Here is a 26,215-nt window from a genome sequence, read left to right as displayed (position 1 = left end):
CTAAGGAAAGTATCTACATAGTATGGAACTAGTGACAACGCAAGCAAACTACCTGTATTCAACAAAAACAATGAAGAGCCAACTGAAATATTGGCAAAGAAGACACCAATAAGACAGAGAGCCCAGACTGTTTTAACTACATGGCACATATCCAGTGAAGACCAAAGAAGTATTAGCATATAAAGGAATCAGTGGAGACCCAACAGAGCAAATGACATTGGATATGTCCTATGAGGAACCAACATAAAGCAACCAACTGAGACCCAATGGACATAATTACAAAGAATTACAAGTGGACACCCATTGGAAACATCTGCATAAGTTTTACTCAATCGGGACTCTACAATTATATCTGCCTAGGAGGCAAGCAATGGAGATCCAACAGAAATATTGGACAGGCCATATCCAAGTGAGACCTAATGTTTTCCTATGATCACTAGTGAAGAACCCTTTTGAATCTATTACTTTTCCACCAATCACCCAATTGTACAATTACTTTGTTTATTTCAAACCAGTAATTAGCACTAATAAAACTACAGTCCCTTCAAAACAGTCCCTGAATAAGTCTGAGAAAAAGAATTATTTGTTACGAGCCAAAAATGCAAGCTCATTGTATAAACCAAACGTGTGTATACTGTTACTGGTCCACCATCACCCGAGTTGGGACTGTGACCCACTTGAGTCCCGAAAACAAGGCTCTGTCACTTTAGGTAAAAGTATGGGACAACACATTGTCCAGACGTATAAATTATGGCAAAAGAATAAACCACTAAGAACTACACAAAAAAAGAGTTGTCTATAATATTCATACATAAAAAATAACAATGCTGCTATGGTCAACAACATGGTCTAATTTTGTCTATTTTCAGCCTTTTTTTGCAATGAATACATGTCCACAAAAACTCACTAAAAAAATACACAAAGTAATACATTTTTACCAATATAGCCTATGTTGTAACCAATCAGAGGCTTGCTTTTTGTATTTTTTTTTGTGAACTGGACTGAATAAACAACTTACCGATGACCTATGACCACAAGTGTGACTTATTTGTAAGTTGCGTGAGCGCTGGATGACCTCACACCTCCATGTGTTGCTCAGAAAACTGAAGATTATCCAAAAACTTGAGCATGAACTAAATCTGGGCCATAGAAACATTCCCCTGTCCCCAGTCGATACCTTCATTCTGAACATCCAAGCTCCGCTATTTTCCGCAAAAAAATAAATAAAAAGCTGAGGCACAACATTGGATGGGTTTGTGAGAAAACAATTGTTATGTAGGCCAAAAAAAAAATTGACATACCTCTACAAGTAAAATACCAAGTCTATCTACCATCAAACAGGAGCCTGAAATGATGGAAATTAAACCCGCCGGCCTATCCAGATATTTTCATATAAGTTCCTCTTTTGTCGGAATGGAAAATTTTTTTCATCTCTTAACAATTTGACAAAACCACTTGACCGAGCCTTCGCACATCATCTTCCATCACTCGGCACACTGGAACACCTCAACTCCTACATCCAGGTCTCACTTTCCCGGATGTCACACAGGTTGAGCAACCAAACCACGTGTGGGGATGTGTATATATTAAGTAGAATATCCCATGCTTCGCAACAGAGGAGTGACCTCCCAACTGTGGCTGATGTGATGGAACATGGTCCTGGATAATAGGGACCAGTGACTGAAGCACAAAGTTCACCTACATGCGTTTCTTGAATTAGGAACATCAATGACATAAACAAATGACGACAATCATGCAATTCTTTGTCCTGGATGAGATGGTGGTGGTCATGATGGTGGGGAGTGAAGGAAATACAGTTTTCAGGATTCGGGAAGTTGAGTCCAGGATATGGTCTCCGTTACAACAAGGAAACATGGTTCTCGTAGGATTATAAACAAGACGTTGCGTTTTCTGGCCTGTCTTCCTTCGTCAACCCTCCCACCACCCAGAGGAGCCAGGGGACTCGCTTTAAGCCAAAGCTGGGTGACCCGAGAGGGTATAAAACGAGAGGCCTTGCCGGCGAGCTTAGGCTCCTGAACTGTATACCATAAGCCATGCCTTATAAGGAGCGCGTGTACAATCTTTTCAGCTAGTGCTAATGACGAGACCCTTAAGCCTGCAGATTGTGCTGGCTGTAGAAGAGGGAGAAAAAAAAAGCAGGATGTACTTACAAGCATGGAGCCACGATGACTGTCTTTCCTGGCCTTCTTCCTTCGGGAAGTGGCCCCGAAGACTGGAGAGAAAAGGGGGAGAGCGGCGTAGAAGAAGAAGTGGCCTCTCGGTCTCCGTCTCTTGAAGCCACCAAATCAAGTGAAGAAGAAGTGTCCCCAGTTTGTCACTAAACAGTGTGGAAGGTCCCCCCCACCACACACTCACTCACACGGCTTGTCCTGAGTGACAGAGAGGACCTCTGCCGTCAGCGGGTAAAGGGCAGTGACAGATGTAAGGAGGGGAGGGGGGCTGCCTGTATGTGTGTGAGTGCGAGAGGAGGGTATGGTTTGAGGGGGAGGGAAGGGGATGCCTCCTGCCTTAAAAACAGCTGTTGAAAAGAAAGCCGCTGAGTTGATTTCCTTTCCAGTGTGACTTTAACTGGTACCTCCCCCCTCCCCGGTAGCAGAAGTCTTTAACTAACAATTAGAAGTTCGGCAAATCTGTAATTTTTTTTGTTACCCCCTCCGAGACCCCAAATTTGGAGATGTGGAGTGAGAGGCAGTACTTAATCTGAGCCGAATCAAGACAGCACCCAGCCACACCATTGACTTCCCCACCCTCCTTACCTCACACGAGAGCTAGGGCCAAATTAGTCTGCAGCTAATTACCCCACCAGGATGTTTCTGAACAGTGGAAATCTTGCACCTCCGGCCTTGGTGGGAATTACACAGTAATGTGGAGGATGGGGATGACCTCTTTGTACGATAACATCGGGAACTGAGAAAATATTGGACGTGAATGTTTTTGTCAGCAAAAAAATGGTGACATTTCTAATTTAAAAAAATAAAAACTCTATTCGGCATCAGGAATACTGGGAAACAACCAGTATGTCTCCTATTCTGGATTCCCCTCAGTAATACATGCCCTTCAGGACTCCAAAAAGGTGGGTGGTGGCCATATGGCTTCTCACCCAGATTGCCCCCCAAAAAAGGATAGAATTTGTTTTTAAAAGGAAATACTTGTTAATTCAAGTCCTGGTGTTTAGTAATGACTTTACGAGCCCTGCCTGGGGGCGGATGCTGCCCTTCAGCTGTCTGCATGCTCAATTGCAGTCATATTGGTGGGGCAGTGTCATGTAATGATTGGCTTTGAAGGTGCGTTGGTGATGGATTATCTTACTACTGCTTCGTGCCACTAAATGTTACAGAATACCCTTTATGCTGAGCAGACAGCCATGGAACAGTATGATCGATTGGCGAGAAGGACAATGGTGGGAGATTTTTTTTTTTTCCCTAAAGATATTGCAAAATGTATGACACCTATAAGGATATTTCAAGTCAATAAAAACAAGCCTGTAACTCATAGGGGGTCCTCATACCAAAAACAAAATATAATCCTCTCCCCCACTTCATTGGCTGGGAGATTCCATGAATCAATACAAAAAGACGTTTACTGTCTCTTTAATGTTTTATTCTCTAAGGAGGGGGTGGGGGAGGAACTGAAGAAAGGAAAGGGGGCAAACCAGCTTAGACATTAGGCCCTTGGTGATATCAACTTCCTGTTTGTGGCACATTAGTATATGGGAGGGGGAAAACTTTTCCAGATGGGTGATGACCATGGCGGCCATTTTGAAGTCGGCCATTTTGGATCCAACTTTATTTTTTCCAATGGGAAGAGGGTCATGTGACACGTCAAACTTATTGAGAATTTCATAAGAAAAACTATGGTGTGCTTGGTTTTAACGTAACTTTATTCTTTCATGAGTTTTTTACAAGTTTATGACCACTTATAAAACGTGTTCCAAGTGCTGCCCATTGTGTTGTATTGTCAATGCTGCCCTCTGCTCCCACTCTTGACACACGGATAGAAACACTGCAGAAGAAATGCTAGCACAGGCTTCCAGTATCCCTTGTTTCAGATGCTGCACATCTCGTATCTTCACAGCATAGACAATTGCCTTCAGATGACCCCAAAAATAAAAGTCTAAGGGGCTCAGATCGGGAGACCTTGGTGGCCATTCAACTGGCCCACGATGACCAATCCACTTTCCAGGAAACTGTTCATGTAGGAATGCTCGGACCTGACACCCATAATGTGCTGGTGACCATCTAGTTGTAAACACTCAGGGAACGTGCCATCTTCAGTGCATAAAGAGGGCAACACATCATCATGTAGTAATTTCAGATATCCAGTGGCATTGAGGTTTCCATTGATGAAGAATGGCCCCACCATCTTTGTACCCCATATACCACCACTTACCATCAAGATACGAGATGTGCAGCATCTAAAACAAGGGATACTGGAAGCCTGTGCTAGCATTTCTTCTGCGGTGTTTCTATCCGTGTGTCAAGAGTGAGAGCAGAGGGCGGCATTGACAATCCAACACAATGGGCAGCACTTTGAACACATTTTATAAGTGGTCATAAACTTGTAAAAAAAAACTCATGAAAGAATAAAGTTACGTTAAAACCAAGCACACCATTGTTTTTCTTATGAAATTCTCAATAAGTTTGATGTGTCACATGACCCTCTTCCCATTGAAAAAAATAAAGTTGGATCCAAAATGGCCAACTTCAAAATGGCCGCCATGGTCACCACCCATCTGGAAAAGTTTTCCCCCTCCCATATACTAATGTGCCACAAACAGGAAGTTGATATCACCGACCATTCCCATTTAATTTACGTGTATCCATATAAATGGCCCACTATGTATGTATGCATGTATGTATGTATACACACATATATATATATATATATATATATATATATATATATATATATATATATATATATATATATATATATATATATAAATATATATACAGTACAGACCAAAAGTTTGGACACACCTTCTCATTTAAAGATTTTTCTGTATTTTCATGACTATGAAAATTGTACATTCACACTGAAGGCATCAAAACTATGAATTAACACATGTGGAATTATATACTTAACAAAAAGTGTGAAACAACTGAACGTATGTCTTATATTCTAGGTTCTTCAAAGTAGCCACCTTTTGCTTTGATGACTGCTTTGCACACTCTTGGCATTCTCTTGATGAGCTTCAAGAGGTAGTCACCGGAAATGGTTTTCCAACAATCTTGAAGGAGTTCCCAGAGATGCTTAGCACTTGTTGGCCCTTTTGTCTTCACTCTGCGGTCCAGCTCACCCCAAACCATCTCGATTGGGTTCAGGTCTGGTGACTGTGGAGGCCAGGTCATCTGGCATAGCACCCCATCACTCTCCCTCTTGGTCAAATAGCCCTTACACAGCCTGGAGGTGTGTTTGGGGTCATTGTCCTGTTGAAAAATAAATGATGGTTCAACTAAACGCAAACCGGATGGAATAGCATGCCGCTGCAAGATGCTGTGGTAGCCATGCTGGTTCAGTATGCCTTCAATTTTGAATAAATCCCCAACAGTGTCACCAGCAAAGCACCCCGACACCATCACACCTCCTCCTCCATGCTTCACGGTGGGAACCAGGCATGTAGAGTCCATCCGTTCACCTTTTCTGCGTCACACAAAGACACGGTGGTTGGAACCAAATATCTCAAATTTGGACTCATCAGACCAAAGCACAGATTTCCACAGGTCTAATGTCCATTCCTTGTGTTCTTCAGCCCAAACAAGTCTCTTCTGCTTGTTGCCTGTCCTTAGCAGTGGTTTCCTAGCAGCTATTTTACCATGAAGGCCTGATGCACAAAGTCTCCTCTTAACAGTTGTTGAAGAGATGTGTCTGCTGCTAGAACTCTGTGTGGCATTGACCTGGTCTCTAATCTGAGCTGCTGTTAACCTGCAATTTCTGAGGCTGGTGACTCGGATAAACTTATCCTCAGAAGCAGAGGTGACTCTTGGTCTTCCTTTCCTGGGGTGGTCCTCATGTGAGCCAGTTTCTTTGTAGCGCTTGATGCTTTTTGCAACTGCACTTGGGGACACTTTCAAAGTTTTCCCAATTTTTCGGACTGACTGACCTTCATTTCTTAAAGTAATGATGGCCACTCGTTTTTCTTTACTTAGAATTTGTATTATGGCAAGAAAAAAGCAGCTAACAGTCTATTCAATAGGACTATCAGCTGTGTATCCACCAGACTTCTGCACAACACAACTGATGGTCCCAACCCCATTTATAAGGCAAGAAATCCCACTTATTAAACCTGACAGGGCACACCTGTGAAGTGAAAACCATTTCCGGTGACTACCTCTTGAAGCTCATCAAGAGAATGCTAAGAGTGTGCAAAGCAGTCATCAAAGCAAAAGGTGGCTACTTTGAAGAACCTAGAATATAAGACATATTTTCAGTTGTTTCACACTTTTTTGTTAAGTATATAATTCCACATGTGTTAATTCATAGTTTTGATGCCTTCAGTGTGAATGTACAATTTTCATAGTCATGAAAATGCAGAAAAATCTTTAAATGAGAAGGTGTGTCCAAACTTTTGGTCTGTACTATATGTATATATATATATATATATATATATATATATATAAATGGCTTTGTGAAGGCTCATACTGTATATAGGGGGCTATGTGAGGGCTCATACTAAATATAGGGAGGCTAGGTGGGGACCATGCTTCTTATAGGGGGCAGTATGGGGGTTAATACTGTATATAGGGGGACTTAGTGGGGTCTGATACTGTACGGAGCTTTGTGGGGGTCATACTGTATAAAGGAAGGCTATGTTGGGGCTCATACTGCATATAAGGAGGCTATGTTGGGGCTCATACTGTATATAGGGAGGCTATGTTGGGGCTCATATTGTGCATTGGGGGCTGTGTGTGGGCTCACATTGTACATAGGGGGTCTGTGTGGGCTCATACTATATATTGGGAGGCAGTGTGCGAGCTCATATATGGTATATAGGGGGGAGTCAGCGGGAAAATGAATTGCCCATCCCTGGTCTAGAGTGTTAAGGTGGGCTTAGGTCTTCAATAACAAACAGTTAGATCAAAAAAGTCCTCTTAGATAAAAAAGATGATTGAAATTAGCGACTTTGGGTGACCTTGCTCCAAAGTTTTTGAGGACCTTGAAAAATAATTGAGGCAAATGGGTCCTTGAGGGTTTCGTTCTGACTTCCTATGAACCAAGTAGATGGATTCGAGATTGAACTTAATCAAGCTTACCATGGGCATAGCCATAGCCGTAAAAAAAATCCTCTCCTCACTCATGGATGAAAGAGCAATCACACAATACTTCCCCAAGTAGTTCAGATTATGAGGTCGAATTAAGTATGTCGAAGGTGCCCTTCATGAGCTGGAAAAAAAACTACATTGTTGATGACCAATTAAATCCAACCTAGGCAACCAATTTGTCAAAATATCAGGATAGGTAAAGTTGAATAATATATATTATATATATGAATAATTGGCAACAAATGACATTATGGTCCATGGAGGTCTTCAGAATGAAGCCTACACATGTAGTCTTCAGCTAGTGGGTGGAGGAACCATATATCCTCACCCATCTCAGGGGGTCCAGAAACAAGTGCCTCCCAGTTAGGGTAATTTTACTTCACCTGAGATCTGGCCAAAAATGACAATATGGTCCATGGAGCGGTTCAGAATGAAGTCTACACACGTAATCCTCATCCAGTGAATGAGTTCTGCTCTACATTGTGCTCCCAACATGGGAAGTTAGAAAATGGACAAATCAGATTGTAAATGGCATGAAGGAGATTACCTTATCTAATCCTTTACCGTTTATCTCTTAAATGGGGGGGGGGGGGGGATTACAATTGTGCCCCACACATGGGGTGTCTGCAGGTCATCTTATACAAACAGGCACTTGCTGTCCTGATGGAGTACATTGGCCAGTTCTGCAGATGGTGTCTGGGGCTTTATCAGGTCCTGAGTCCAGAGACTGGATCTAGGTGTTAAAGACACTGACTAGACAAAGAGAGGGGATGGTGTATGTGGTACATGAAGTTAACCCCTTCTCTGACTGAAACAGGATATGGGCCTAAAGCCCACCACACGTAATAGATAGCTGTCGTCTGGCCAAACGATCATTTGGCAGACAGGTTTCTCGCCAGAGTTCGCCATGCACAAGAACGAGGACTCCTTGAGAGAGGTACTGCCAAACTATTCTGGCAGCAGCTTATCTCCCAGAGAACAAAAATATTGGCTGTTTGAAATGCGACATGCTGGATCCTTAGGAGGAAGAAGAGGAAGAAGAGGAAGAAGAAGAAGAAGAGGAAGAAGAAGAAGAAGAAGAAGAAGAAGAGGAAGAAGAAGAAGAAGAAGAAGAGGAAGAAGAAGAGGAAGAAGAAGAGGAAGAAGAAGAAGAGGAAGAGGAAGAGGAAGAAGAAGAAGAAGAAGAAGAAGAAGAAGAAGAAGAAGAAGAAGAAGAAGAAGAAGAAGAAGAAGAAGAAGAAGAAGAAGAAGAAGAAGAAGAAGAAGAAGAAGAAGAGGAAGAAGAAGAAGAAGAAGAAGAGGAAGAAGAAGAAGAAGAAGAAGAGGAAGAAGAAGAAGAAGAAGAAGAGGAAGAAGAAGAAGAAGAGGAAGAAGAAGAAGAAGAAGAAGAAGAAGAAGAAGAAGAAAAAGAAGAAGAAGAAGAAGAAGGGTTATCCACTGCTTTTAAAAGAAGCTATTGATATCATTTGGGATCAGACAGTGAGAAGCTGCACCAATCAGACGTACAGTGATCACCTCTGATAATAGGAGCTCATCTTAGACAGTTTTCAGTGACTGCAGTCCATGAAGAAGTTGTGGGAGCCTCAGTAGTAGCGAGACATGAGTGAATGTCTCGCCCCATCTCCCACGTGAAACCACATCAGTGTTTTTTCTCATCATATTCAAATGACTGGAACCAAGAAAAGACATTTATGGTTTCCCAACTCATTTTCGATCGTCACCGCGTATGTACGCGGACTGTAGTTGTGACGGTCTCCGTCTGTGAGACAGAAAAAACGCTGTGGTCATGAGTGACTTTCTTTACTCGCCGTATAGAATAATGGAAGGGGGGGGTAAAAAAATATTCCAACTACTATCAGAAAAATATCCAGTTCTCTAATCATCCCCTTACAAGGGCGCCAAACCTAACGTCAGCAGCTGCTTGTAAAACCGCCGCTCATGTCCACCTAAAAGGTAACTAAAAGGCCTCTATCAGAAAGCAATGGCGGCCACCAAGGAACAACAGACCTGTTTACAGCCATACAGTAAAGAGAGACAACATGGATTTTAGGTTAACAGCCCCTTTAAGATGGGGTGCATAAGTCAAGACAGGGGCCTCATGTTGCCACACAGCCGCGTTCTGGACACCATGTATCTCCTCACCACAATGTCATTGTCTGCTCTTATTTTTCCATGAACGGAAACCACGAGAGCATTTCATTTCCAGCCCTCGGAGCCGACTGAGCTTCTATTGTTCATGGCCGAGCGGCAGTGTATGTATTGTCTGCGGGTCAGGCAGCAGGCTCCGCGCTGTAGGGACCAGGGATCCTAGAAAGGCCTGGATATCTCCCCTCAGGAACAGTCCCCTGCCCAGAAGATAAAGAAGCCGACACATCCGTATGGAAAGGAGGGATCAGGTACTGTACATGGCCTCAATTACCAGAATACAAAGCACCGAGCAAGGTCTGTGCAGACACTACATAATTAATGCTTAGTGATTTCAGCTCTGAAGCCATGTAGTATTAGGTATGCAGCTCTGCCGTATAATACAGGAAGTAACTCAGGATCACAAAAGGGCAAGTAATATATATGCATAGTGACTGCACAAGCAGAAAAGTGAGTGCAGCTCTGGAGTGTAATACAGGATGTAACTCAGGATCAGTAATGTAATGTATGTACACAGTGACTGCACCAGCAGAATAGTGAGTGCAGCTCTGGAGTATAATACAGGATGTAACTCAGGATCAGTACAGGATCAGTAATGTAATGTATGTACACAGTGACTGCACCAGCAGAATAGTGAGTGCCGCTCTGGGGTATAATACAGGATGTAACTCAGGATCAGTAATGTAATGTATGTACACAGTGACTGCACCAGCAGAATAGTGAGTGCAGCTCTGGGGTATAATACAGGAGGTAACTCAGGATCAGTACAGGATCAGTAATGTAATGTATGTACAGTGACTGCACAAGCAGAAAAGTGAGTGCAGCTCTGGAGTATAATACAGGATGTAACTCAGGATCAGTAATGTAATGTATGTACACAGTGACTGCACCAGCAGAATAGTGAGTGCAGCTCTGGAGTATAATACAGGATGTAACTCAGGATCAGTACAGGATCAGTAATGTAATGTATGTACACAGTGACTGCACAAGCAGAATAGTGAGTGCAGCTCTGGGGTATAATACAGGATGTAACTCAGGATCAGTAATGTAATGTATGTACACAGTGACTGCACCAGCAGAATAGTGAGTGCAGCTCTGGAGTATAATACAGGATGTAACTCAGGAGCAGTAATGTAATGTATGTACACAGTGACTGCACCAGCAGAATAGTGAGTGCAGCTCTGGGGTATAATACAGGATGTAACTCAGGATCAGTAATGTAATGTATGTACACAGTGACTGCACCAGCAGAATAGTGAGTGCAGCTCTGGAGTATAATACAGGATGTAACTCAGGATCAGTACAGGATCAGTAATGTAATGTATGTACACAGTGACTGCACCAGCAGAATAGTGAGTGCAGCTCTGGGGTATAATACAGGATGTAACTCAGGATCAGTAATGTAATGTATGTACACAGTGACTGCACCAGCAGAATAGTGAGTGCAGCTCTGGAGTATAATACAGGATGTAACTCAGGAGCAGTAATGTAATGTATGTACACAGTGACTCCACCAGCAGAATAGTGAGTGCAGCTCTGGAGTATAATACAGGGTGTAACTCAGGATCAGTACATGATCAGTAATGTAATGTATGTACACAGTGACTGCACAAGCAGAAAAGTGAGTGCAGCTCTGGAGTGTAATACAGGATGTAACTCAGGAATACAAAAGGGTGAGTAATGTAATGTATATACATAGTGACTGCACAAGCAGAAAAGTGAGTGCAGCTATGTAGTATAATACAGGATGTAACTCAGGATCACAAAAGGGTGAGTAATGTAATGTATATACATAGTGATTGCATCAGCAGAATAGTGAGTGCAGCTCTGGAGTATAATACAGGATGTAACTCAGGATCAGTAATGTAATGTATGTACATGTAGCACCCCGAGGGCTCGGCTGCTACAGGGGTATTGCACCTCGAACCAGAGGTGTGGTATTCCACTCCCGGGTAAGGATGGAGTGTGGACTAGAACTCAGTTAGCTGCATGCACCACACACACCCCATTTCCGAGGAACAGACCGACGGTACTCCCACTAGAAAGATGTGCAGGTACGACAGCTTCTGTTCCTGGCTGGAGTGGGGAGGGGGAGGAAAACCCAGTGGTGTAGGAGCAGATAGGGGCGGGTTTCTGGGCATAGGAAGGAGCCCATTGGTTGCTAATCACCTGGGCTCGGGGTCAGAGGGAGTATAAAAGGTGGGCACCATCTTAGGAGTGAGTTCAGTTCAGTTCAGTCAGACAGAAGAAGAGTGAGAAGAGGAGTGACAGGGAGCAGCAGCCCTGTCTGGGTGCTGCCCCTGGAGGGAGCAAGAGTGAAGAAGAAAGGAACAAGAAGCAAGGAAAGAATGAAACATAAGAAAAGGCCCAGAGACATGAAGCAAGAAGGAACCCGAACACGCTAGGAGTCAGCGGGTGAAGGGTTGGCAGATCAGGGTACCGGATCCCAAACTGGTGGAGGCCACTTATCCTCAGCCAGGAACCGGAGGACGTGGCCACGTCTTGGCGCGACCACTCACTACACTCACCACGAAGGCATGCCACATAGGGTCAGGGAGACCGGAGAAAGGTTTCGCCACCAGAAGGCCAGAGGAAGCTGGACATGGGTGGGTCCCTAGTGGGGACGGCCAGAGAAAGGAACGGGGAAAGGAGTTCAAGGTCACACTCTGGAACTGCCTGGGGGTTGGTCGAGCCCCGTACCTGGTGGACGCAGCATGGCTCGGGTCGTCATCACCTGCAGGACTGACGTTAATAACAACTGTGAGTAAAGCATTGAAAACTGCAATCAGTCTCTGTGTTCCATCGCACCACCAGCACCATAGGTACCGGGACGCTCTTACTATCACTCCCTTCACCCGCACCAGCTGCCCTGAGGCTATACCTCTCCCGTTGGGGGTTATACCACCATAGCTGCACATATATACCATCGGCCTCAGCGGACTGCCCTGCAGCGGCGGCTTCATAGCCGCATTCAACGGGTGGCGTAGTCGGACACTAATACCATCATACCAATAACTGCCACTTAGTTTGACCACCCTGGGCACGGACCGGGTCACCGCCACACGAAGACTACTACCCCCATCGGATCCGGCTCCGGGTATTCCCCGCGCGCCGCACTACAGCACTGGCCCAGGGGGCGCGTCAACTTTGGCGTAGTCGGCAGGATTACGTGCCCGCAACCACCGGGTACTGCGTGCCTGAAAAAAGAGACTTTTGTACTTGCCTGTGGTGAAGTTTTCCGCCGTCCGGAGTCGTTTCCCGCCATCTGGAGCCGATTCCCGCCATCCGACGCCATCTTCTGCCTTCTTCCCGCCATCCGTGGAGCTTTCCCGCCATTGGACGCCATCTTGAGGACGCCGCGCGGGAAGAAGAGGGGCGTGGACTCCGAAAGCCCGCGAGAATTGAAGCCCCGCCTCACGTCCGGACGTTGCGTCAGGTCCTGGAGGGAGCCCAGCGACGCCGACGTCACAGGAGCGCGACGGAAGGTCATCAACTCTGACGATCCACTGCGGAGCCGCGGCCTACGGAAGAGGATCATCGCAAGGTAGGCCACGGTCCACTAGGGGGGAGGAGGATGTCGGATACGGAGGAGAGCTTCACTGCCGCAGCCACCATCCAGCACCGCGTCCATCCCGAGAGGCAGCAGAAGCGGATCGGAGGCCGAGGACGACGCCGCGGGGGAAGCCACAACGACAAGTAAGGGGAACGCAGTTACTCCGGGCCCTGAGGCCGCGGACCTGCCCCTACCTCCCGCCGCGGAACCCGAAGCTCTGGGTGCCGCACCGCCCGCCGTGCCTCCATCACCAGCAGTCAGCCCTCCAGCAGCAAGCTCTGCAGCGGAGCCTCGCCCTGGATAGTGCTCCCCAACATCGGGCACGATCAGAAAGTCACCGGCCAGGTTAAAAGGCCGAGTGCCCGCGGGCGCTGCACCCCAGCCGGGGCCCCCAGTCGTACCACCATTGGGGAAAGACCTGTATGAGCAGCACACCTGCCCGGAGGGGACACCATTCGTCTGGCCGCCTGAATACACCAACCCCCGCTCCAGGAAGAGTCACCCCGTAGGAGCAAGGGCCCCAGATGAACCGTTAATCCCAGCTCCGGAGCCCGTGGACCTCTCTTCACCCCCGCTGGAAGACGCCAATTCAAGGGGGACCCCACTGGAGAAGACCTGATGGGGTTCACTCAGGAGACCCGGGCGGGCGCCGTCCGGCGCTATGGGACCTGCCGCCAACAACGGGCAACGGTTGAGCGGGAGCGGAGAGAGAGGAAAGTGAAGAAGGAGTGGCTCCACATTAAAAACGGGGAGCAGAAGACAAGGGCCCGCCAGGACCCCCGTACAGCTCACGGTCCCCGAGTCACCGGGACTGTTGTTAAGTTTCACATGGCATGTGGCTGGGGCATCATCTAAGACCCGAAGACCATGAGCCAGGTGTTTGTAAACAGGAGCGACGTAGAGTCCCACCTACCGGAGGGGCACAGTGGACGGGACCTGGTGCCTGGAGATACCGTCACCTATACCAGGCATAAGGGAGTGAAGGGGTGGTACGCCCTTCATGTCCACCGGGTCAAGGAGGAGGAGGAGTTATCGTACCAGGAGGAGAAGAAAGAGGGCCCGGACGGGTCTGAACCTGAGGAAGAGGAAGGAGCGTGTGGAGGACACCGTAAATCGTAAACGGTAAAAGAGGAGATGTAAATAGTTACCCGATCGGGTATAAGGACTGTTGTGAGACTGTTTCCACAAAGAGTGTGGTCCCCGTTGGGACAGAAAGAGAACTGTTGCCTGCTTTGCCCTAATCCCTAACCTGACCGAGGACTGAGAGCGGTCATCCTGTCCCTCTACCTGGTTGAGGACTGAGAGCGGCCGACCCTGTACTTAGTTGCGCTTCCTAAAGCGCCCCCTATTGGTTTTGTAAGAACCCTTCCCAACCTCAAGATACAGTGACTGTTGCACTTTATCAGGTCGTGAGTTGCACAGCGGCCAGATCCCAAGAAGTCAAGAATGTTGAAAATGTTTTATATGAAAAATGTCTAAATGTGAAAGTTTCATAATGCTGCTAAAAGTAACGATGCTGAAGTTTTATATATCGTGTTTTCTACAAAAGAGTTCCCGTGGCATTAGCAAAAGTGTTGATATCAGTAACGTTAAAGTGAAAAGAGTACCTCCCGTAAAGGGATGATTTGCAAGTTAATGTCTTATTTATGAGTGTACACTTTAAAATTTTTTGTAAGTTTGTAATTGTTTTGCTCTGTTTCAGCCCGAGGACGTGCTGTGATTTACCAGGGGGGAATGTAGCACCCCGAGGGCTCGGCTGCTACAGGGGTATTGCACCTCGAACCAGAGGTGTGGTATTCCACTCCCGGGTAAGGATGGAGTGTGGACTAGAACTCAGTTAGCTGCATGCACCACACACACCCCATTTCCGAGGAACAGACCGACGGTACTCCCACTAGAAAGATGTGCAGGTACGACAGCTTCTGTTCCTGGCTGGAGTGGGGAGGGGGAGGAAAACCCAGTGGTGTAGGAGCAGATAGGGGCGGGTTTCTGGGCATAGGAAGGAGCCCATTGGTTGCTAATCACCTGGGCTCGGGTGTCAGAGGGAGTATAAAAGGTGGGCACCATCTTAGGAGTGAGTTCAGTTCAGTTCAGTCAGACAGAAGAAGAGTGAGAAGAGGAGTGACAGGGAGCAGCAGCCCTGTCTGGGTGCTGCCCCTGGAGGGAGCAAGAGTGAAGAAGAAAGGAACAAGAAGCAAGGAAAGAATGAAACATAAGAAAAGGCCCAGAGACATGAAGCAAGAAGGAACCCGAACACGCTAGGAGTCAGCGGGTGAAGGGTTGGCAGATCAGGGTACCGGATCCCAAACTGGTGGAGGCCACTTATCCTCAGCCAGGAACCGGAGGACGTGGCCACGTCTTGGCGCGACCACTCACTACACTCACCACGAAGGCATGCCACATAGGGTCAGGGAGACCGGAGAAAGGTTTCGCCACCAGAAGGCCCGAGGAAGCTGGACATGGGTGGGTCCCTAGTGGGGACGGCCAGAGAAAGGAAAGGGGAAAGGAGTTCAAGGTCACACTCTGGAACTGCCTGGGGGTTGGTCGAGCCCCGTACCTGGTGGACGCAGCATGGCTCGGGTCGTCATCACCTGCAGGACTGACGTTAATAACAACTGTGAGTAAAGCATTGAAAACTGCAATCAGTCTCTGTGTTCCATCGCACCACCAGCACCATAGGTACCGGGACGCTCTTACTATCACTCCCTTCACCCGCACCAGCTGCCCTGAGGCTATACCTCTCCCGTTGGGGGTTATACCACCATAGCTGCACATATATACCATCGGCCTCAGCGGACTGCCCTGCAGCGGCGGCTTCATAGCCGCATTCAACGGGTGGCGTAGTCGGACACTAATACCATCATACCAATAACTGCCACTTAGTTTGACCACCCTGGGCACGGACCGGGTCACCGCCACACGAAGACTACTACCCCCATCGGATCCGGCTCCGGGTATTCCCCGCGCGCACGCGCGCCGCACTACAGCACTGGCCCAGGGGGCGCGTCATACACAGTGACTGCACCAGCAGAATAGTGAGTGCAGCTTTGGAGTATAATACAGGATATAACTCAGGATCAGTAATGTAATGTATGTACACAGTGACTGCACCAGCAGAATATTGAGTGCAGCTCTGGAGTATAATACAGGAAGTAACTCAGGATCACAAAAGGGCAAGTAATGTATATACATAGTGACTGCACAAGCAGAAAAGTGAGTGCAGCTCTGGAGTATAATACAGGAAGTAACTCAGGATCACAAAAGGGCAAGTAATGTATATACATAGTGACTGCACAAGCAGAAAAGTGAGTGCAGCTCTGGAGTATAATACAGGATGTAACTCAGGATCACAAAAGGGCAAGTAATGTATATACATAGTGACTGCACCAGCAGAATAGTGAGTGCAGCTCTGGAGTATAATACAGGATGTAACTCAGGATCAGTACAGGATCAGTAATGTAATGTATGTACACAGTGACTGCACCAGCAGAATAGTGAGTGCAGCTCTGGAGTATAATACAGGATATAACTCAGGATCAGTAATGTAATGTATGTACACAGTGACTGCACCAGCAGAATAGTGAGTGCAGCTCTGGAGTATAATACAGGATGTAACTCAGGATCAGTAATGTAATGTATGTACACAGTGACAGCACCAGCAGAACAGTGAGTGCAGCTCTGGAGTATAATACAGGATGTAACACAGGATCAGTAATGTAATGTATGTACACAGTGACTGCACCAGCAGAATAGTGAGTGCAGCTCTGGAGTATAATACAGGATGTAACTCAGGAGCAGTACAGGATCAGTAATGTAATGTATGTACTCAGTGACTGCACCAGCAGAATAGTGAGTGCAGCTCTGGAGTATAATACAGGATGTAACTCAGGATCAGTACAGGATCAGTAATGTAATGTATGTACACAGTGACTGCACCAGCAGAATAGTGAGTGCAGCTCTGGAGTATAATACAGGATGTAACTCAGGATCAGTAATGTAACGTATGTACACAGTGACTGCACCAGCAGAATAGTGAGTGCAGCTCTGGAGTATAATACAGGATGTAACTCAGGATCAGTAATGTAATGTATGTACACTGTGACTCCACCAGCAGAATAGTGAGTGCAGCTCTGGAGTGTAATACAGGATGTAACTCAGGATCAGTACAGGATCAGTAATGTCATGTATGTACACAGTGACTGCACCAGCAGAATAGTGAGTGCAGCTCTGGAGTATAATACAGGAAGTAACTCACGAACCATAAAGGAGCAACCTAATGTTTTGCCAATGCAAAGGAGCTCATATACATATGCATGATTTTCAAAAACATGTGCTTCATATTTATCAACATTTTGTACCCCAAAATAAAATACATCATTGATCCACAACCCCCAATGTTGCAACACAACACTGCTGCATGCAGGAGCAGGGCGTAAATCATCTGTGTTGTTCTGGCCACAGACCTAGATAGATGTCCTGGTGTGACCCCTCCTCTCCAAGCCAAATCGGCTGCTGGGCTCACTGCAACAGCAAATGCACAGCATACCCTATGCAGCGACTGACCATCGGACTACTGGCAACCTTCGAGGCTTCTGCCCTGTGTGCACATTGCAGCATGCAGCAGTGACCGCCACAAAGAGAGCAATGCGCATTAACGGTCGGCGAACAGATTCATTTGCTGGAAATGAGAAGGAGGAGGAGGGGGATCTCAGCTGTTGTGGGGCTGGCGCTGTTATGGACGCAGGGAGGCACATGTGGAATAGAACGTAATGTTCTGGTTGAGGAATAATCCACCAGAGCTTCGGATTGATGTAATTGGGCCAGACGGTTGAGAGGGGAGAAAGCGAAGTGAAAAAAATAGTGAAAATCTCCTATACGAAAGCTGCAGTCAGATCAGCAACTTCATTCACAAGGACTGAACGTCATGAAGACAACTGCTTAACTAGTAACTCCAGAACAGCACAAATGCCGCAGAGCTGAAGTGTCCTCTGGCATGATGTGCTGTGATATCACCTATCATCATGGGAGGATATTGTGGGACTGCAGGTACTCTACTTACAACCTATTGCACTGGAATTGCTATTTCAGCACTTAGGCATGGTCGCAAAACTAAGCAGACTCCCCATAATTCTGCATTTAACAACTCCTTAAATCGCAGTGAAGATCCAATAACTTGAATTTGACGGAGCTGCAATACCAGACACAACCCATGGTCAGGGGTGGCGCTGTTTCAGAAAGAAGTCATGTCCAAGTGACGTTGAACATCGACATAATTGACTCCCCTAGGCAGTCCTGAAACAATTCAAGGAGCCAAGAAGAACAATCATGCAACTAAAATTTGCAACTATCAAATAAGAGAAACTAGGAGAGTCTTAAAAACTAGCACTTTAGGCTCTACACAGTTGACAACTACATTTCTTTTTTTAATGGCCAAAAAAGAAAAAAAATCGCAAAGTAAAAGATCTACTCCTATCAGTTCCTTCACCTGCAGTATCCAGCACTTGCTTGTTGTTGCCACTTGACTAGTCAAGAGTGGTTCCCATAGTATGAGGGGCTTCAGTGGGAGCACAATAGTTGTCCACATCCCAGATCTTCCATGGGTCATCATAAGATAGTTAGGAGAAGTTCTCAACTTGATCCAACATACCATACTCCAAAGCCTAAAGCTACCCTTGTGGTCTACGACTATCCCCAATGATGGTGAAACAAGTGTCCATGTCTGGTAGAAGGTTACAGCTACCCTCGTGGTCTACGACTATCCCCAATGATGGTGAAACAAGTGTCCATGTCTGGTAGAAGGTTACAGCTACCCTTGTGGTCTACGACTATCCCCAATGATGGTGAAACAAGTGTCCATGTCTGGTAGAAGGTTACAGCTACCCTCGCGGTCTACGACTATCCCCAATAATGGTGAAACAAGTGTCCATGTCTGATAGAAGGTAACAGCTACCCTCGTGGTCTACGACAATCCCCAATGATGGTGAAACAAGTGTCCATGTCTGGTAGAAGGTTACAGCTACCCTCGTGGTTTACGACTATCCCCAATGATGGTGAAACAAGTGTCCATGTCTGGTAGAAGGTTACAGCTACCCTCGTGGTCTACGACTATCCCCAATGATGGTGAAACAAGTGTCCATGTCTGGTAGAAGGTTACAGCTACCCTTGTGGTCTACGACTATCCCCAATGATGGTGAAACAAGTGTCCATGTCTGGTAGAAGGTTACAGCTACCCTCGTGGTCTACGACTATCCCCAATGATGGTGAAACAAGTGTCCATGTCTGGTAGAAGGTTACAGCTACCCTCGTGGTCTACGACTATCCCCAATGATGGTGAAACAAGTGTCCATGTCTGGTAGAAGGTTACAGCTACCCTTGTGGTCTACGACTATCCCCAATGATGGTGAAACAAGTGTCCATGTCTGGTAGAAGGTTACAGCTACCCTCGCGGTCTACGACTATCCCCAATAATGGTGAAACAAGTGTCCATGTCTGATAGAAGGTAACAGCTACCCTCGTGGTCTACGACAATCCCCAATGATGGTGAAACAAGTGTCCATGTCTGGTAGAAGGTTACAGCTACCCTCGTGGTTTACGACTATCCCCAATGATGGTGAAACAAGTGTCCATGTCTGGTAGAAGGTTACAGCTACCCTCGTGGTCTACGACTATCCCCAATGATGGTGAAACAAGTGTCCATGTCTGGTAGAAGGTTACAGCTACCCTTGTGGTTTACGACTATCCCCAATGATGGTGAAACAAGTGTCCATGTCTGATAGAAGGTAACAGCTACCCTCGTGGTCTACGACTATCCCCAATGATGGTGAAACAAGTGTCCATGTCTGGTAGAAGGTTACAGCTACCCTCGTGGTCTACGACTATCCCCAATGATGGTGAAACAAGTGTCCATGTCTGGTAGAAGGTTACAGCTAGCCTCGTGGTCTACGACTATCCCCAATCATGATGAAACAAGTGTCCATGTCTGGTTGAAGGTTACAGCTACCCTCGTGGTCTAAAACGATCCCCAGTGATGGTGAAACAAGTGTCCATGTCTGGTAGAAGGTTACAGCTACTATGACTAAACAGGACAGATGTCTCCTCCAACACTTCTGGACTTTGGAGAGGATTCATCAGCTGGTAGCATCTTCAGCTACAGTTGTGTCACCTGTTTAGCAGTAAACACAACAAGTCCCAATGATTCCCTTTCCAGCTTCCCAGTTTCCCTGCAACATCATACAAAGACGTAACAAAAGTCATTATTAACGAGAGATGGTTCGAAAGTTACCTGGAGCTTCTTCCCAAGATCTTTGCTCATCATTCAAGGGAAACAAAAAAAAAAAGTCCACAAGGAATATCTGGAAGAGAAGAAACATATAGAGTCAGCTGTGTTACAAATCGCTGTGGGGTTTACAAAGCAAGAGGCGAGTGTGTGGAGATATGGTTTAATTGGCATCAAAAAGAAGCTTACGAGAACAATGCCGAATATTCCTGACCTGGGGACACCATGAAATGCTCTTAATATGGTCATTGCTACACGTTATTAGACATGGCCTCTGAACCATTAAAGGTCTCACACCAATGTCACCATGAACGAGGAGGCATGCAGAAATGTCATGGTGGGATCTTGTGTCTTCTGCTTTCCGGGGCAGGAAGATATTAGTGTTCAATTATAAATAATAGGTGAAAAATATTGATTTCAAAAGCGACACACTCCTCTTTGATAAGAAATCCTTACTACTTATCAGTATTAACCCTTAAAGCCAGAAAATGTAAGTAAGCTTCCTACCGATGCTCATCTAAAACAGTCAATAGACACACCAATGGTGACGAGAGATAACTGGAGCATGTACACTGGAAAATAAAGAATTTCGATAGACTAGGTCTCCTCGGCTGGTAGGTGGCCCCAAAAACAGAACTTGTGAGGGAAAGCATCTAAAGGACAAGTCAAGAAAAGTTGATCTTCTATGGACTCCTCAAAGCAAAAATGCGCAAAATGGTGAACGATGTTGGCAAGTTGCAGCCAAAAGGAACCTTAGGCAATGGTAGGGTGAGAAGAGAATGGTGCCCTCAACCATTACTATAAAGGTACATCTTTCATGAAGTCTCAGCTTTGTTCAACATTTTGAACAATTTCGGAAACATCTACAATTCTCCTGGTGATATTTGATGTCTGGAGTCATAAGAATCCACTTGGTCTAATGTAAAAAAATATTCTAGTATTTATGAGCAGTATGGTCAGGAGACATAACTTATGTCTATGGTACCAGAATCAGGATCAGAACCAAAAGGAAAATTTTCCCACGTAAGTATAGGAGAATCACGGCACCATCACTGATAACTTTCAGGAAGAGTTTTCATCAGTTTCCTTATAAGCAGATGCAGAAATACATTGACAGTTAACACATGTATACGCGGCTGATAAGGATCCACCAATCGCAAAAAATAATGTCACAGCCTCCCCATGCCTTCACAACGATTTTTGAACACGCTCATTAGATGCGTCAATACAAAAGATAGGGGTGGAGTCTTACCAATGTAACTAATGTACGTGTGTTTCCTAAAAGAACAGGAAGAGTCTAAAAAAATCTCATCGGCTAGTGTGAGAATTACAAGATCTCTCATTTTTATTTTTACTAGAGACTGTGATACAGAGAAGAAGAAAAACATTGATAAAAAAAAAAAAAAAAAAAATACATTTAAAGATGAAACCCTGATTTAAACAATGGGTCTTTTTCTGATGAAATATTCCCTTTAGGGACGGTCGAGGCTAATGACAAATAACCATAGAAAACATCCAGTTCAATCCTCTGACTTCTACATCCATTACTGATTATGGGAAGAGATCTCAGCAACATAAGGCTGCCGAGCGTGTTTACGCTGGTTGGTAAGCAATGGTAGGCACTGGCGTCTACACAGCACGGTTACTCATACTGACAAAAGTCAAAGCAGATGGCTATGACTCAAACTGTGTTATACAATCTTTGTATGGCGACTCAGAGAATACCGGGGTCTCCGCTCTCATTACTCACGTAAAGTGAAGGAAACACAGGGTGAATTATACCAAACATTGTGTCATGGTTAGATTCCAATATTCTAGAATTCAGAGGGCAAATATGACCCCCATAGCCAGGCACGCAGCTGGTAACATAGGATAAGATTCACCACCATGGGCAGAATATACATACAACTCCTCACATCTATCGGCTAACTGTGAAGAAGAGAAAGGAGTCTTACACGCAGGTCATCAGAGCTCATCTTCTCACGGCACCGAGGAACGTAGACAATAATTATCCTATTCAGTCTAATAGGATTATCATCAGGTAACTCCATTCCGATACGGTCTAAGCAAGAGGAGATAGCAGCCAACCGCCTGAAGAGTGGCAGCGGCATGACGTGTACGCCGGGCAAAACCTCCTGTGCTCTACTGCTGGTTAATGGCCAACTGCTTAATACGATGTCACAGCAGGAGTATAAGAAAAATCATAATATGCACTATTATTGCACTTATATTCTTGTACATAGGGGCAGTATTATAGTAGTTATATTCTTGTACATAGGGGTCAGTATTATTGCACTTATATTCTTGTACATAGGGGTCAGTATGATAGTAGTTATATTCATGTACATAGGGAGCAGTATTATAGTAGTTATATTCTTGTACATAGGGGCAGTATTATAGTAGTTATATTCTTGTACATAGGGAGCAGTATTATAGTAGTTATATTCTTGTACATAGGAGCAGTATTATAGTAGTTATATTCTTGTACATAGGAGCAGTATTATAGTAGTTATATTCTTGTACATAGGGGCAGTATTATAGTAGTTATATTCTTGTACATAGGGGTCAGTATTATTGCACTTATATTCTTGTACATAGGGGTCAGTATGATAGTAGTTATATTCATGTACATAGGGAGCAGTATTATAGTAGTTATATTCTTGTACATAGGGGCAGTATTATAGTAGTTATATTCTTGTACATAGGAGCAGTATTATAGTAGTTATATTCTTGTACATAGGGGGTAGTATTATAGTAGTTATATTCTTGTACATAGGAGCAGTATTATAGTAGTTATATTCTTGTACATAAGGGCAGTATTATAGTAGTTATATTCTTGTACATAGGAGCAGTATTATAGTAGTCATATTCTTGTACATAGGGGGCAGTATTATAGCAGTTATATTCTTGTACAGTACATAGGGGCAGTATTATAGTAGTTATATTCGTGTACATAGGAGCAGTATTATAGTAGCTATATTCTTGTACATAGGGGGCAGTATTATAGTAGTTATATTCTTGTACATAGGGAGCAGTATTATAGTAGTTATATTCTTGTACATAGGGGCAGTATTATAGTAGTTATATTCTTGCACATAGGGGCAGTATTATAGTAGTTATATTCTTGTACATAGGAGGCAGTATTATAGTAGTTATATTCTTGTACATGGGAGCAGTATTATAGTAGTTATATTCTAATATATAGGAGGCAGTATTATAGTAGTTATATTCTTGAACATAAGGGGCAGTATTATAGTAGTTATATTCTTGTACATAGGGGCAGTATTATAGTGTCGGGGTCGTAGCGACATTCCACTCGTCCTCCAGTCACTCCAAATTAAGGCTATGAGCATGGGTCAACCATTCAAAGAATGAGTCAGACAACAAGCTGGTTCAAACTCAGAGCAGCTCAGAAGGCTACTGGCAAGCCACGATCTCAGCAATGTTCTGCCTTTATTTCCACATGCACAAATTTAAATACACTACGTAATGGGGAGGGGAAAGGGGTTGTTCGGGGCGGGGTAAGCCATAAATGGATTGCTCGGGGCGGGGTAAGCCATAAATGTCTAGTATCCGGCCACTCCTGATTGGTCCACGTCTCCTTAACTCAGTCTCTGGGCAGACAACAGTCAGTTGATGATTCGGTTTCATTTCTCTGAAAAAGGTGCTGGCTGATACCGGCGCCATCTTAGCATAAATTTCGATCTAAGTAACACGTAGCAAGGAAAGCTTATTGTTATAAGACACAAAATGGTGGTTAGTACATAAGCAAAGCGTATAAAAGTATAAATATATAAAAGTATAAAAGTAGAGAAAATATATATTCTTTTTTACCCTGACATTAGTAGTTATATTCTTCTACATAGGGGGCAATATTATAGTAGTTATATTCTTCTACATAGGGGGCAATATTATAGTAGTTATATTCTTGTACATAGGAGAAGATTATAGTAGTTATATTCTTGTACATAGGGGGCAGTATTATAGTGGTTATATTCCTGTACATAGGAGCAGTATTATAGTAGTTATATTCTTGTACATAGGGGACAGTATTATAGTAGTTATATTCTTGTACATAGGGGACAGTATTATAGTAGTTATATTCTTGTACATGGGAGCAGTATTATAGTAGTTATATTCTTGTACATAGGGGCAGTATTATAGTAGTTATATTCTTGTACATAGGGGGCAGTATTATATTAGTTATATTCTTGTATACAGGGGGCAGTATTATAGTAGCTATATTCTTGTACATAGGGGGCAGTATTATAGTAGTTATATTCCTGTACATAGGAGCAGTATTATAGTAGTTATATTCTTGTACATAGGGGGCAGTATTATAGTAGTTATATTCCTGTACATAGGAGCAGTATTATAGTAGTTATATTCTTGTACATAGGGGACAGTATTATAGTAGTTATATTCTTGTACATGGGAGCAGTATTATAGTAGTTATATTCTTGTACATAGGGGCAGTATTATAGTAGTTATATTCTTGTACATAGGGGGCAGTATTATATTAGTTATATTCTTGTACACAGGGGGCAGTATTATAGTAGCTATATTCTTGTACATAGGGGGCAGTATTATAGTAGTTATATTCCTGTACATAGGAGCAGTATTATAGTAGTTATATTCCTGTACATAGGAGCAGTATTATAGTAGTTATATTCTTGTACATAGGGGGCAGTATTATAGTAGTTATATTCCTGTACATAGGAGCAGTATTATAGTAGTTATATTCTTGTACATAGGGGACAGTATTATAGTAGTTATATTCTTGTACATAGGAGCAGTATTATAGTAGTTATATTCTTGTACATAGGAGCAGTATTATAGTAGTTATATTCTTGTACATAGGAGCAGTATTATAGTAGTTATATTCTTGTACATAGGAGCAGTATTATAGTAGTTATATTCTTGTACATAGGGGCAGTATTATAGTAGTTATATTCTTGTACATAGGGGGCAGTATTATAGTAGTTATATTCTTGTACATAGGGGCAGTATTATAGTAGTTATATTCTTGTACATAGGGGGCAGTATTATAGTAGTTATATTCTTGTACATAGGGGGCAATATTATAGTAGTTATATTCTTGTACATAGGGGCAGTATTATAGTAGTTATATTCTTGTACATAGGGGGCAGTATTATAGTAGTTATATTCTTGTACATAGGGGCAGTATTATAGTAGTTATATTCTTGTACATAGGGGGCAGTATTATATTAGTTATATTCTTGTACACAGGGGGCAGTATTATAGTAGCTATATTCTTGTACATAGGGGGCAGTATTATAGTAGTTATATTCCTGTACATAGGAGCAGTATTATAGTTGTTATATTCTTGTACATAGGGGGCAGTATTATAGTAGTTATATTTCTGTACATAGGAGCAGTATTATAGTAGTTATATTCTTGTACATAGGGGACAGTATTATAGTAGTTATATTCTTGTACATGGGAGCAGTATTATAGTAGTTATATTCTAATATATAGGAGGCAGTATTATAGTAGTTATATTCTTGAACATAAGGGGCAGTATTATAGTAGTTATATTCTTGTACATAGGGGCAGTATTATAGTGTCGGGGTCGTAGCGACATTCCACTCGTCCTCCAGTCACTCCAAATTAAGGCTATGAGCATGGGTCAACCATTCAAAGAATGAGTCAGACAACAAGCTGGTTCAAACTCAGAGCATGCTCAGAAGGCTACTGGCAAGCCACGATCTCAGCAATGTTCCGCTTTTATTTCCGCATGCACAAACTTAAATACACAACATAATGGGGAGGGGAAAGGGGTTGTTCGGGGCGGGGTAAGCCATAAATGGATTGTTCGGGGCGGGGTAAGCCATAAATGTCTAGTATCCGGCCACTCCTGATTGGTCCACGTCTCCTTAACTCAGTCTCTGGGCAGACAACAGTCAGTTGATGATTCGGTTTCATTTCTCTGAAACA

The 26,215-nt window shown here is 44.3% G+C and overlaps 1 protein-coding gene across 4 annotated transcripts in view; it reads right to left on the bottom strand.

The window, feature by feature from the left end:
* Positions 1-26,215, bottom strand: part of MEF2D (myocyte enhancer factor 2D) — a 198,817-nt gene that overhangs the window by 108,332 nt on the left and 64,270 nt on the right. For 3 of the 4 annotated variants that reach the window (XM_073639495.1, XM_073639499.1, XM_073639498.1), the window contains exon 2: positions 20,264-20,333. The gene's annotated coding sequence lies outside the window, so the exon portion shown is untranslated. Of the gene's footprint in view, positions 1-2,171; positions 2,479-20,263; positions 20,334-26,215 lie in introns of those variants that run through there. The other variant, XM_073639496.1, reaches the window with a different exon arrangement.

Source organism: Phyllobates terribilis, unplaced genomic scaffold (assembly GCF_046119375.1).
Source record: "Phyllobates terribilis strain yellow unplaced genomic scaffold, ASM4611937v1 Scaffold_7__3_contigs__length_470593459, whole genome shotgun sequence".
NCBI lineage: Eukaryota > Metazoa > Chordata > Amphibia > Anura > Dendrobatidae > Phyllobates > Phyllobates terribilis.
The sequence above is the reverse complement of the archived record's forward strand: the minus strand, read 5'-3'. Positions and strand labels throughout refer to the sequence as shown.